This window comes from Montipora capricornis, chromosome 7 (genome assembly GCF_036669925.1).
Source record: "Montipora capricornis isolate CH-2021 chromosome 7, ASM3666992v2, whole genome shotgun sequence".
NCBI classification, from domain to species: Eukaryota; Metazoa; Cnidaria; class Anthozoa; order Scleractinia; family Acroporidae; genus Montipora; species Montipora capricornis.
The window spans coordinates 27,431,394-27,443,893 of NC_090889.1; the positions used below are offsets into that span (position 1 = coordinate 27,431,394).

Here is a 12,500-nt window from a genome sequence, read left to right on the forward strand (position 1 = left end):
TGCTTTAGAGCAAGGCTAGTTGGTCTCATTAGACGAAGAGAAAATAATAATAATAATAATAATAATAATAATAATAATAATAATACTTTGTTTACCCTCGGATTTCAGAGTAGCTAGTAGCTAATATATCGGAGCATTTAACATACCGGTATACAATAATTTTGTTAAATCCCAACTGGCGGGAGCCAAACCAGTTGGCTATTTTACAAGTGCACCTGACCTGAAAAAAATTCAGTGAGTGGTCAGAACGCGGTCTTGAACCCAGGATCTCTGCATCTCAAGGCACAGGCACTAAGCACTCGGGCCCTAACCATTGGGTGCCATTTATGAATATGGTCTATACCAGAGTGAAGTTTCTCGTCCCAGAGTGAAAACAAGTATTTGTGTGGGAATGATGCTTCACACTATAATATGCACTAATCTATATTTTGTCAATTTACTTGTTAGTCAAATGGAAAATAGCATAGGGATTAATAAATCTTGCAACCAATATGCATGGAGTTTTACTAATGTGCAAGCCAGCGAGCTATGCGAGTCATGGCTGCGAGCCATGCGAGCCATGACTGCGAGTCAGCATGCGAGTCACACAGTTATTGAAAGCTAACCGTTTTAAAATGGGTGCTTAGACTTAAATGTTTATCAGCGCTATTTGAAATGGAGGCTTAGACTTGAATGCAAAAGTTGCATGGCTCGCTGGGTTGCACATCAGGCAGACCCATGCATACACACACATTACACGGCACTGTCATTCTCTCCTGCCTCGATGTCCTCATGATCTCTGGCTCCAAACTTTTCCCTCATTTTACTAGCAAAGTGCGCGAGGCCAGCCTCGACAGTTGCATCCACTAAGGCCCTCACTGTACTTCCCTGCTTTTCTGAATATAGTGTCAAAAACCTACCTTCTAAAAATATAATTTAGGAATAAATAAAAATGTTATTCACCGGCCTTGGTCGGTCCGTATTGGAAAAACTGTGCCCTCTGTCTCGAGTACGGCCCTCGGCCTGCGGCCTCGGGCAGTACTCGAGACCTCGGGCACAGCTTTTCCCAATACGGACCTCCCGGCCGGTGAATAACATATATTTATTGCCCAAAGAGCTATTCATATTTATTTTTTGACAACTTTTTGAAGACACTGTCTCCAAACTTGAAAACACAGGCCAATTTTTTCAAGTTTCAATCCATTTCCATCCTCTCCATCCTTGGGTGCAGGGATGGCGAAGTGGGTGAGAGCACTCGCCTCCCACCAATGTGGCCCGGGTTCGATTCCCAGACTCGGCGTCATATGTGGGTTGAGTTTGTTGGTTCTCTACTCTGCACCGAGAGGTTTTCTCCGGGCACTCCAGTTTCCCCTCTCCTCAAAAACCAACATTTGACTGATTTACTTTCATTGCATTGCTCATTTCAGTTTACAGTGTCCCCAATTAGCGCTCCAGCGCTAGAACGACTAGACACTTAAATAAAGTTCCTTTCCTTTCCCTTCCTTTCCTTTGGCTGCAGACAACAAATGGTTATTGGCAACAAAAAGTCAAGTGAAGCTATGATCTTCGCAGTTGTGAACGCAATTTTTACAATTGCGTAGAGAAGCCTGAAAAAAAAAGGACTTTCAACGGGGTGAATTGTAAAAATTGCGTTCATAACTGCGAAGATCATAGCTTCTTCTTGATTTCATATCCGCAGTTCATAAATGATTCATTTCATATACCATTTCATTATCACGTGTTTCCGGGTTAGGAACGAGAAAAAAGAGCAAACATGCTGCGGAGTTCGGACTTTCGCGCCGATTACCGATTGCACACTCACGTAAACAAAAAAACGACAAAAAGTTTGTAGTATTGTATGTTTTCGGTAACAAGAAGCCGTTGATTTTTTGGAAATGTTATTCTGGTATACAGCTGGGTAAATAAAATTTGGATGTGCTACGCACACGCAGGGGACTGGGAATTTTTAGAGTCCCGGAAATAGAACGCTGTGCACTGATTTTGTTCCAGAGGGGATTCAATGTATTGCTTTTCGGTCGAGGTTCCCAGAAGTTACGCCCATCCGTGGTGAAAGTCTCGAGTAAATTCGGTCTTGTTTCAACGGTATTTCAGCTTTAACTTGTTCTGAGAGGTAAGAGAGATTGAACTCACGCCCGTTAAGAACTTAATGCATTATCTTGGAGCTTTTTTTGGTTAGTTACTTAGGCAGTTGTACCTTGTATTTTGAAACTGACGATTCGGTACGGGTATCTGGGACTATGCATGACTTATAACTTTAATGAACTGCATTTGTACTTTGTTTCCTGTACAGATAAGCTGACCAGATTTTTACAAAAAAATCTCAGATTTTATTGTTACATTCAATATTAATTTTGACGCCTTTTCCAATCACGTTTTAAAGAAATATTTGAAAGCGTGACTACTAAATTAGTGTATTGGCTGGATTGTTTGTTCTAATATATTTTTTACTCTTTTTTTTTTCTCAGAAACATCGGAGAAGACTTTTCCTAGGTTTTGTGTTTGATAGTTTTTTCTGTAGTGGGAAATCATAAAAAGTTATTCAAGATGCCTAAAATGGTAAGTTTGAATTTGTTTCAACCGGCGTTAAATTTAGTGGAGCGTTGCACAAGTTTACAGTTGTAAGCTATATTCGAAGAAAAGCTTTAAAAATATCTTTCGTCCATATTTAACGGATTAAGAGCGATTGTTTTTTTATGTAGCTAAATGTTCGCGTTTCAACTGTGGATGCCGAGCTCGAGTTTGCAATCCAGCCAAGCACCACTGGAAAGCAACTATTTGATCAGGTATTTACATTCTTCGTCGATAGAGACATCGTGCTGCTGTTGCCACTCAAATTTCCACGAGAAGAGAGGAACTGGAGCGTCATTGAACGCATATTTCTAACTCTTGTGTACGTAGGTTGTTGTGAAGACAATCGGACTGCGTGAAATTTGTTCTTCGGGCTGGAGTACACGGACAACAAGGGCTTTCCTACTTGGCTGAAGCTAAACAAGAAGGTTTGGTTGTCCTTCAGACGTAACATTCTTTAGACTGCTCCAAATAATTGGTTAATCCTAAGGGGAAAAAACCTGATTCACTTCCTTTCCCTTATAGCCATGTGATTGTTTTTCAGTGAGTTTTTAAAATTGTCATTAATCCAGTAAAATTGGATTAGCAATTTGTTTGGCCAAGGAAACAAAGAGTTGTTTTACTCCAGGGAAAGGCACATTTGAATAACACAAAAAAAAGTGCAAATGCGTATTTTACCTCTATTGAGATTGAGACTGATCTCAATATACTGCATTACATGAGAATCCAAATTTGCTTCCAACTATGTTAGCATTTAAAAATGACTTTTTTTTCTCTGGTTAGGTGAAAATGAAACTTAACTCCATACCTCATTTGAATTTGCATGTAAATACATAACAATATTTTGCTTTTCTATACCTTGTCAGGTTCAAAGTCAGGATGTGAAAAAAGAGAACCCTCTTAATTTTAAGTTCCGAGCTAAGTTTTTTTCCCCGAAGATGTTGCTGAAGAACTTATACAGGATATTACTTTTCCCCCTTTTTTTTTCCATCAGTTTTTTTTTCCTTTTTTTTTTTTTTTTTTTTTTTTTTCTTTCCTCTCCTTCCCCCCCCCCCTTTTTCTTTTTTTTTTTCCCCCTTTTTTTTTTTTTCCCTTTTAAGTTCCCCCCCCCCCCCCCCCCCCCCCCCCCTTTTTTTTTGGAACTTTATTTAAGTGTCTAATCTTCTAGCCCCGTAGAGCACTAATCGGGGACACTGTAAATTGAAATTAACAAGTTAACGCAAATCAAATCAAATTTTGGTTTTTGAGGAGAGGGGAAACCGGAGTACCCGGAGAAAACATCTCGGTGCAGAGTAGAGAACCAACAAACTCAACCCACATATGACTCCAAGTCTGGGAGTCGAACCCGGGCCACATTGGTGGGAGGCGTGTGCTGTCACCATTGCACCATCCCTACACCTGGATTGGGACATGCATGGCTTGAAATTACAGGAAAAAATCCAGTTGCAAAATCGTGACTCTCCATTGTGTTCTCAGCCGTTCAGCAAAACAAAATATGAGCCCACAATACTTGTGTGTAAAGAAACCGCTGAAAATTACGCTATCTTCAGATTGAAAGAAAATTTGTGACTCGATTGGAGAACACTTAAATGACAAGAACTTCAGTATCAACACTTGCTGTACAGCCCAGAGGCTTAAAATTGACATGCACATGCTTGAGAAAGGAGCACTTATTGGGGCTGTTTCAGGGCCCTCAAAGTAACATGTAGCAATAGCATCCTATAATAGTAGCTCATTTTATAACATTGGCATATTATCCTTGTAATATAGCACTTCATTGCTTATTTTTATGCTTCTTGGAAGTGATAGTGCATTACAAATCAAAAACAACTGTAAGGGAACTTCCACATGGTATTCAAAGCCTTGGCATCTCTCTTTCCAAGCCATTATCACCATCATACTGCATGACAATTAAGGCCAAAAAATTACAGAAATCATTGGTGGGTCAAACCTGTCTGAAGTTGGAAAAGGAATGCAGAAAGCTTGTCAACCCAGAAAATTCTAATTATGCTCAACTTCACTCGAAGACCTGAAGGCCTTCAAATGGACTAACCTGAAGAGATATTTTTAATATTTTGAAAGAAGAACTTTTTTTGTGTAGTACACAATGCCTTAAAATATTGCTGCTCTCCTCAGTATTTATATAACGCAAGCATTATATAAGAACTATAAGTATGGTGTTTTGTACTAGACAAGTTAGTGAGTAAAGGTGCAGAAAGTGAAAGTTGTGCATTGTGTATCAGCAGTAAAAATTTACGATACCTTCAAAAGATCCTCCATAAACATTATCGAATAGTGTTTGTTGCTTGCAGTCGTGCTAATTAAAAGCTTTTAATTTTTCCGGCTTCATTTAACGTTTTGTTCTTCTGAAACTTTCCTCAAGAAACTTTCCCCGTTGAATGTGCTGCGCAACTAAGCCGATCGATAAGGAAAAATACTTTGTGTAAGAAAAGATCAGAGTAACCTGGCTTCTGTTCTATGCTGATTTTTTTTGTGGCCAATCAGAAGCAGGGAATTCGAAAGCTTCTGGAACTGGTTCGGAAAGAGTAAGTGCTCAGGGGCTTGTGGGCTCTATGAGTCAACACCTGCTTAGCGTTACTGCATACTTTGGGGATTCCATCACTATTTTTTCCAAACAGAATAAAAGAAGATTCGAAAAAAGGCCGTGATTAACCAAATACAAAAAAGAAATCAAGCGAAAAGAAAACATAGTTATAGAAAAAAAAAAGAGATTTGATGTCTTTGTCACTGGGATTTTTTTGCTGTGGTCTGTCATCCAAGTATTAATTCCACCCAAACAGGCTTAACTTTGGTAGATACTATTGCATCAATTTATATTTAAATCGGTTATGTAAGGGCTTGCAGGAAAATGACAGTAACATTGGACAACAAAATAAATGGTGAAAAAAAAAAGTATATGTAATTGCATGGGCCCAAGGGCAATAAAGGATTAATTTCAAGCGTATTTTCAAAGTTTTCTAAAAATTGCCTGAGTCATGAAGCAGCTGGGGCAATTTGAAAAGCTTTAAAAATACAACTGAACTTAATCCTTAATTGCACAAGGGCACATTGCGATTACATGTTATCACGTAAAGGGCAACATTATGGAGGAAAAGCTCGTACAGTGCTGCGACAAAGGATAATCAACAATCTCCCATTCCGTTAAAGTTCAATTCAATAAATCGTTGCTGTGAACAGAAATAGCCCTTGAAATTTATTTTTAAATGTGGACAAAATAGTAGTTAAATCTGGAAGATTCTCGTGTAACTTCCCTTGCTCTGGATAAGCAACTGTTAACCAGTTGGGATCAAGTAATCATGCCCTCTTGGTTACCAAAAGTGCCCTCGTGATAAGGAAAAATTCCCCCTGTCTCAGCCAGTCAACATTTAGTAATCTTGCCCTGATGTGATAAAAGGGGTAATCATGCCTCCCAGGCTTCGTGAGTCAACACCTGCTTAGTAACGGCACTGTTTGGGGACTCCATCGCCATTCATCAAAAATGCAAAAACAAGTTACAGAAAAGCCTTTAACAACCAAATACATAGAAGAAATAAAGTGAACAAAAAAAAAAAAGATGAGATATCTTTGTTTGCAAAGATTTCCCAATGGTCTCCCTTCCAGGTACCAACCCTACAATAGGGCCTACTCAAGTGAAAACATAAGACTGTTCGTAATAGAAATGCAAAAATGACAACAACATTGAATAACACAATAAACAGTACACCAGCCCACTGCACTACCCATATGTACGCAATGCATGCCTATTTTTTAATGGGTCCACCTCTGTTAATTATTCCAAATTCTTATTTTGTGAAAGCTCTTGTTGTTGGTTTCAGTTACAAGTTAAAAAGGGAGAAAAAGGTGAAAAATTCAAATGTTGATTGGAAAACAGTGCGTGTGGTTCCTGACAGGTAAGTGAAATGTTTATCTTTGATGTAAGTTCATTGCCTTTCAAAAATGTTTCAACAAAAGTACTTATTCCCTTTCTAGGCTCATGGATGAAGCGATGTGTTCTAGGATTGAAGAATATTGGGGTAAACATGGCAGTCTGTCCAGGTATAGTATGGACTGATTTTTACTACTAAATCTTTCAAAGTCTTTCAAATTATCAACAAGGTAGGTAGGTAGGTAAAGTCTGCTACAAACCTAGAAGGCCCATCAGGGCGGCGCTTATCTCTGGTTTCTGTAGCATGGAGCGACTAGGAGTATTTCTACTCCCCCCTGGATGGGATGCCAGTCCATCACAGGGTTACCCCCAGCATTGGATTCACCGGTACCCCATTTATACACCTGGGTGGAGAGAGGCACCATGAGAGTAAAGTGTCTCGCCCAAGAACACAACACTATGTCCCCGGCCAGGACCCGAACCTGGACCACTCAATCCGGAGTTGAGCACACGACGAACCATGAGGCCACCGTGCCTCCCAAATTATCAACAAGCCAGTCAAAAACTTCTGATTTGCTTTCATAATTTTTTTTTGGTAGAGAGGAGGCAATAGAGGAGTATCTGAAAGTTGCTCAAGATTTAGAAATGTATGGAGTGCAGTATTTTGAAATTAAGAACAAGAAAGGCACTGCTCTTTACCTTGGTGTAGATGCACTGGGGGGTTAAACATCTATGAAAAAAATGACAAGTAAGTGCTGTCCATGTATCCTTTGACTTTGCTTTATAAGTTCTGCTTGGATGAATGTTCCAGTGTGCCAATTATTATGACTGTGTGATCAGCTTTACAGAATATATTGTGGCAACATTTTAATAGTTCAACTGGTCATGCTTTTAGTGTTAACAAATCACATAATGTGTAATAAAACAGAACAACCGCAGGGCTCGAAATTAACGAAAAAATCGAGCTGCATTTTGCGACAAGATACGAAAATTTAGTCGCAATTTTGCAAATTTTAGTCATAAAAAATTGCCGCGCTGCATTGTGTTGTCAGCGGTTTAGCAAAGAAATATGAGCCCGCAATACTTGTGTGTAAAGAAACCGCTGAAAATTGTGAATGATCGAAGGAATGGACGTAACATCGCTGCTAAATTGCTCTACAATTACGCTATCTTCAGAGAAAAATTCACAGCGAGAACAAAATAGTTTTGTCATTTATTTATTTATTTTTTAGCAAAAGTAGCAAAGTAAAGTGGCAACTGCTAACCCTTTTGTTTCGAAAGAGCGAAGGTGACAACAAGTCGCAAATTTGCGACTTCTCCAGATTTTTTGGTCGCAAAGGAAAAAATTTAGTCGCAAATGCGACTGTATTGGTCGCAATTTCGAGCCCTGAACCTTAAGTTAACGTTTGATCCATTAGCCCATGTTCAACTGTACCTGTGTAACAAAAAAAGCAGGGTTTGAAATCCAGTCGCAAATTTTGCACCATGTACAAAAATTTAGTCGCAATTTGCAAATTTTAATAGCAAAGTCGTTTCACTGTTTTGTTTTGCCAGCTGTTTTAAGAAAACAAATATTGGCCTGGAATACTTGTGTGTAAAGAAACTGCTGAAAAATTGCAAATGATCGAGGGAATGGCGTCGTGCATGTAAAATTGCAGCTAAATTACGCCACAAATGTGCCCCATAGCTTCATTTTTCTTTTAAGGACGTTCGCGCGAAAATTTTTTTACCACTGTAAGATGAGAAAACATGCCCGGAAAAACACCCAAAATGTGACAAAAATCGACCTTCCTTAGCGAATGAGGCCAGTGTCTGTAAACCCAAATATATAGCAATTAAATCTTTGAAGTGAAATCCTCTTTTGCCAATATTCTTTAAGTGGACTTATTAAGTGAATTTAGTCAACTGGTGAGGTTCCTTAAAGATCAAGTTCGCATTTAGCGACCACAGTTTCACGTGCCTTTGATGTCCCGTGAGCAGAAATCTTGAAATTTTTTAAACTTCCCACATTGATTTTTTGTTCATTTTTGACAACGTGGAGATAATTGTAAATAAAATCCGTTTCTGGAAAGAAAAATAGGGGTCACCGACCGTCCAAGACCGTTAAATCCAGGCAAAGCTATAGCAATGGCCTTTTGCCCTGTCATTTCTCATTTTATTTCTTAGCGCGCGCTCGTGTATGACGTGGCGAGTGCATTTGCGTGCGTAGTAAGGATGCGCAGAAACAATTGGCGCGAACGTCCTTAAGCGAGGTGATGAAAGTTCAAATTTTTGGGCAAACCCAGGCAAGTTGTGCAACAGCAGAAATGATAAATTTCTTTTCACAAAATGACACCGAATCGAAAAGTATCATATCAGAAGACAAGAACGTCATTCTAAAAGTGTTTGTGAACTGTAATACGGGACACATAATGTATTTTCGCTAACTGAATGTTGTTGATGTGTTTTTTGCTGCAGACTCATTTTATTTCACGTTGCTTGTAAAATGAGGTTTTTCTAATGTCTTTGTTGAACAGGCACATCTTTGCTCCTGCCAGTGATGGCTGTTGTAAATGGTCATGCAACTTTCACAATTGATTCAAAGGAGTGCTGATAGAAATTAATACATTGACTTTCACTAAATTTAAGTTTGAAAAGTGTTCTCAAAAATTCACAACTGCCCCGCAAATTTCCCCTTCCTGCTTCAGTGGGAGCTGTAAATTTCTGGGATATAGATGGAAAATACGAGTTAAGAGAATTCCTAGTGGAGTTTGAAGTTACACCGGTACCAAACAAATTCTGCAAATTAATATTATTGCTTCTGTAGACTGCAAGCAGTCTCTCTTTTGCTCTAAATCGTTGAATTTGAATAAACACTTCAAAATGGCCAAAACTGCAGGTTGCAAATACCACGGGCATTTGTTAGAATGAAAAGAGAGACTGCAATGCTTTCATATTGCATTTTGGAACCCCAGTGACAGATTGACAGCTCTCATCATCCTGCCTGCCATGCCCATTTGGAAATATTCTCACAAGATTCAACGGGCGTTTTTTTGCCGGTAATTGATATGTAATGTTCGGTCGCCAACCAACAAAACTTGAATATGGTGTAGCACTTTTATTTTGCATTTTAATCCGCAAAATAAAAATTCCACAGAAATATCATGTACATGGTAAGGTGATGTATTAGGCGATGTATATAATGCTTCAGTGTCCCGTTTTATATATGCATGAAGTCAGTTTATGTAAGTCTGTAAAAAATGCAGATATAATTTTTTCTTCTTTCTTCGCTTAAAAGAGACCAGAATGTGAAGATTATAGAAATCAGTTTGTATTATTGTTTATCCATGGTTGGGCAAGCGCCTTCCTCTGAACTTTGTGAAATTTATTGGATGTTGGGGTTGGGCACTTAACCCTTTAAGCCCCGATAGTGCCATATGGCACTCTTGCGTGACTGCATCTTATTCCCGATAGTGCCATATGGCACTCTGAGACCCACGTACATGTGTAACCAATGAAAAGTGATGTTTTAGCGTTGCTATGAAGCTCTATTGTTTTTGAACCAATAGAAAAGGGTTAAGCTTTCATTTGATGTGAATTATGTCATAGGTTTTCACTTAGCATCAGTCTCAAAATTTCAATCGAAAACTATGGCGGCGATGAGCGAAGACGAAAGTGACGACGGTGTGTTTTTAGGATTCGAAGAGGAAGATCGAGAAGCTATTGCAGAATGGAGGCAAGCTAGATTTGAAGCTAGACATCAAAGCGACTTAGAGTCAGACATTTCTGTGTCTTCTGTTGCAACCGACGATCTCTCAGACCTAACAGACTCTGACGAAGAAGAGACATGGAATGAGGACGAACATCCCGTAGACGTTGCACCATTTACTGCCGCTACTGGCCCTACTTCTGGCGTTGCAGAGGGATGGAACAGCGATTGATTTTTTTTTATTTGATGTTCCCAGAAGAACTTATTGAGCAAATCGTCCTTGAAAAACGAATCGTTACGCACGGGAATGTATTGCTGTGAAACCAGACCCAGAATGGTTTGACACAACTCTCGCCGAAGTGAAAGCGTTCCTTGGACTGCACGTGCTGTTTGGAATAAAGCAGTTGCCTGCCACTCGCCTTTATTGGAGCAGCGATCCTCTTATTAGAGTTACGGCAGTCCAAAAAGTCATGTCAAGAAATCGATTCGACAAATTATCACAACATCTGCATGTCAATAACAACGCGAATCAAGTCCCTCGTGAAAATCCTGCACGCGACAAGCTTTTCAAAGTTCGGCGGCCGTTCTAGATCGCGTTGTTGAATGTTGTAAAATGGAACTAAGACCTGATAAAAATTTGTCTGTCGATGAAGCGATGGTAAAGTTCAAAGGACGTCTTGGAATGAAGCAATACATGCCAATGAAGCCAGTCAAGCGAGGGATTAAAGTGTGGGGAAATAGCCGAGGCGTCTAGCGGCTATGTTTACAATTTCGAAGTTTACACAGGGAAGAGACAAGATGGCATTACTGAACACAACTTGGGGTATCGTGTTGTTTATAACTTAACTCGAAACATTACAGGGAAAAATCATCATGTTTATTGTGACAATTTTTTCACAAGCGTTAAACTTGCAGAAGATCTGCTGCAGGACAACATTTTATCTGTGTGGAACGACGCGAGCAAACAGGAAAGACTTTCCGAAAGAACTTGCAGCGAACAATGCGCAAGTGAAACGCTTGAGGCAAGGAGAGTTCGATTTTTTTCGCGTAAAAAACAACCTCGTGGCAACTGTGTGGAAAGACAAAAGACTTGTTCATTTTTTGAGCTCCCAAAGCAATCCAGTTGGAAATGAAACAGTGAACCGCAAACAACGCGATGGGACTGTTATTTCCAGTACGAAGTGCCCCTGTTGTAAAGAGCTACAACAAGAACATGGGAGGTGTCGACCTACATGACCAGATGCGCGGGTATTATGCCGTCGGAAAAAAGTCAAGAAAATGGTGGCGTTATCTTTTCTGGTTCTGTGTCGATGTCAGTGTGGTAAATGCGTTTATTTTGGAGAAAAAGGCCGTGAACCACCCATCAAGAACTCAACTTGACTTCAGAGTTGAACTTGCCAACGATCTGATCGGCGATTTCAGTAACCGAGCAAGAACTGTAGCTTCTGATCAAGTAGAAGGAAGCCACTGGCCTGTTCCCTTTGGAAAAGGGCGATGCAAACGCTGCCTGAAGCGAAATCAGAAAACTTTTTGCAGAATGGGCTGCCAGCAGTGTAACAAGCGTGTTTGTTTGGCATGTTTCCCGAATCACATCGATGACCTGAGCTAATGCGTCACAAGAGCGCGAAATTCAAATTCAAAGTTTTTACTTCGAAAAATCGCTCGAAAATTCTGGACTTATCACATTTGAAATTTATTGTAATGTATATAGGATAGTTCTTAAAATTGCAAGTTCTGTTGTGCATTTCATTCAGAAAATGAGTCTTTTTGGCTTTCTTATTTCCAAGACATTCTAAATTTGAGTGTAAACAGGAGCGTTTTCAGCAGTTTTGAAATCTTTAGCTTGCTCTAATTCATGTTATAGTTCACCATGTGGTGTGATATTTGTCTAGAATTAAAGTTTATTTCTTGCTGAACATTTTTGTCTTAAGTGTTTTTTTGCGTCTGCTTTGTAGTTTTTTTTGAGATATAAGGCATTTCATCAGACATGGTTGAAAAATTGAAATTAGGCCATGAAGTGCAAAGTAGGTCCCGGGAATAGGGGGTCATGTTTCCTCAGTTTCCTGTGGGGCTTAAAGGGTTAAAACAGCACTGTATGTGCTTATTCAACTATCATAAACAACATAACCAAAGTTGCTAATAATTATTACAATGCAGGATCATCAACCCAAAAGAACCTACTTTCTTAAGATCAGCATCCCATAAGGTGATGTGAGAAGAGTGTTAGCAAAGGCTGAATGTTTCGAGATGCCAGTTGTGCGAATGCTATGGCTATCTCTGTTAATTATCATCATGAAGTAGCACCTTGACTAAAGAGAGAGAGGTTGAAAGTAAGTCATCTTTTTTGTCTTTTCTTTT

At 39.4% G+C, this 12,500-nt stretch overlaps 1 long non-coding RNA gene and 3 pseudogenes across 1 annotated transcript; all 4 read left to right on the forward strand.

Annotated features, from left to right (window-relative positions):
- Nucleotides 1-2,007: 2,007 nt before the first annotated feature.
- LOC138056718 (uncharacterized) lies at nt 2,008-2,785 on the forward strand. The gene is made up of 3 exons (XR_011133521.1): nt 2,008-2,110; nt 2,466-2,556; nt 2,700-2,785. It is a non-coding gene; the product is annotated as an uncharacterized lncRNA (long non-coding RNA).
- Nucleotides 2,786-2,898: 113 nt separating this feature from the next.
- Nucleotides 2,899-12,500, forward strand: part of LOC138055829 (ezrin-like) — a 10,006-nt pseudogene continuing 404 nt past the window's right edge.
- Nucleotides 10,021-10,732, forward strand: LOC138057585 (piggyBac transposable element-derived protein 4-like; annotated as a pseudogene).
- LOC138056714 (piggyBac transposable element-derived protein 4-like) lies at nt 10,756-11,777 on the forward strand (annotated as a pseudogene).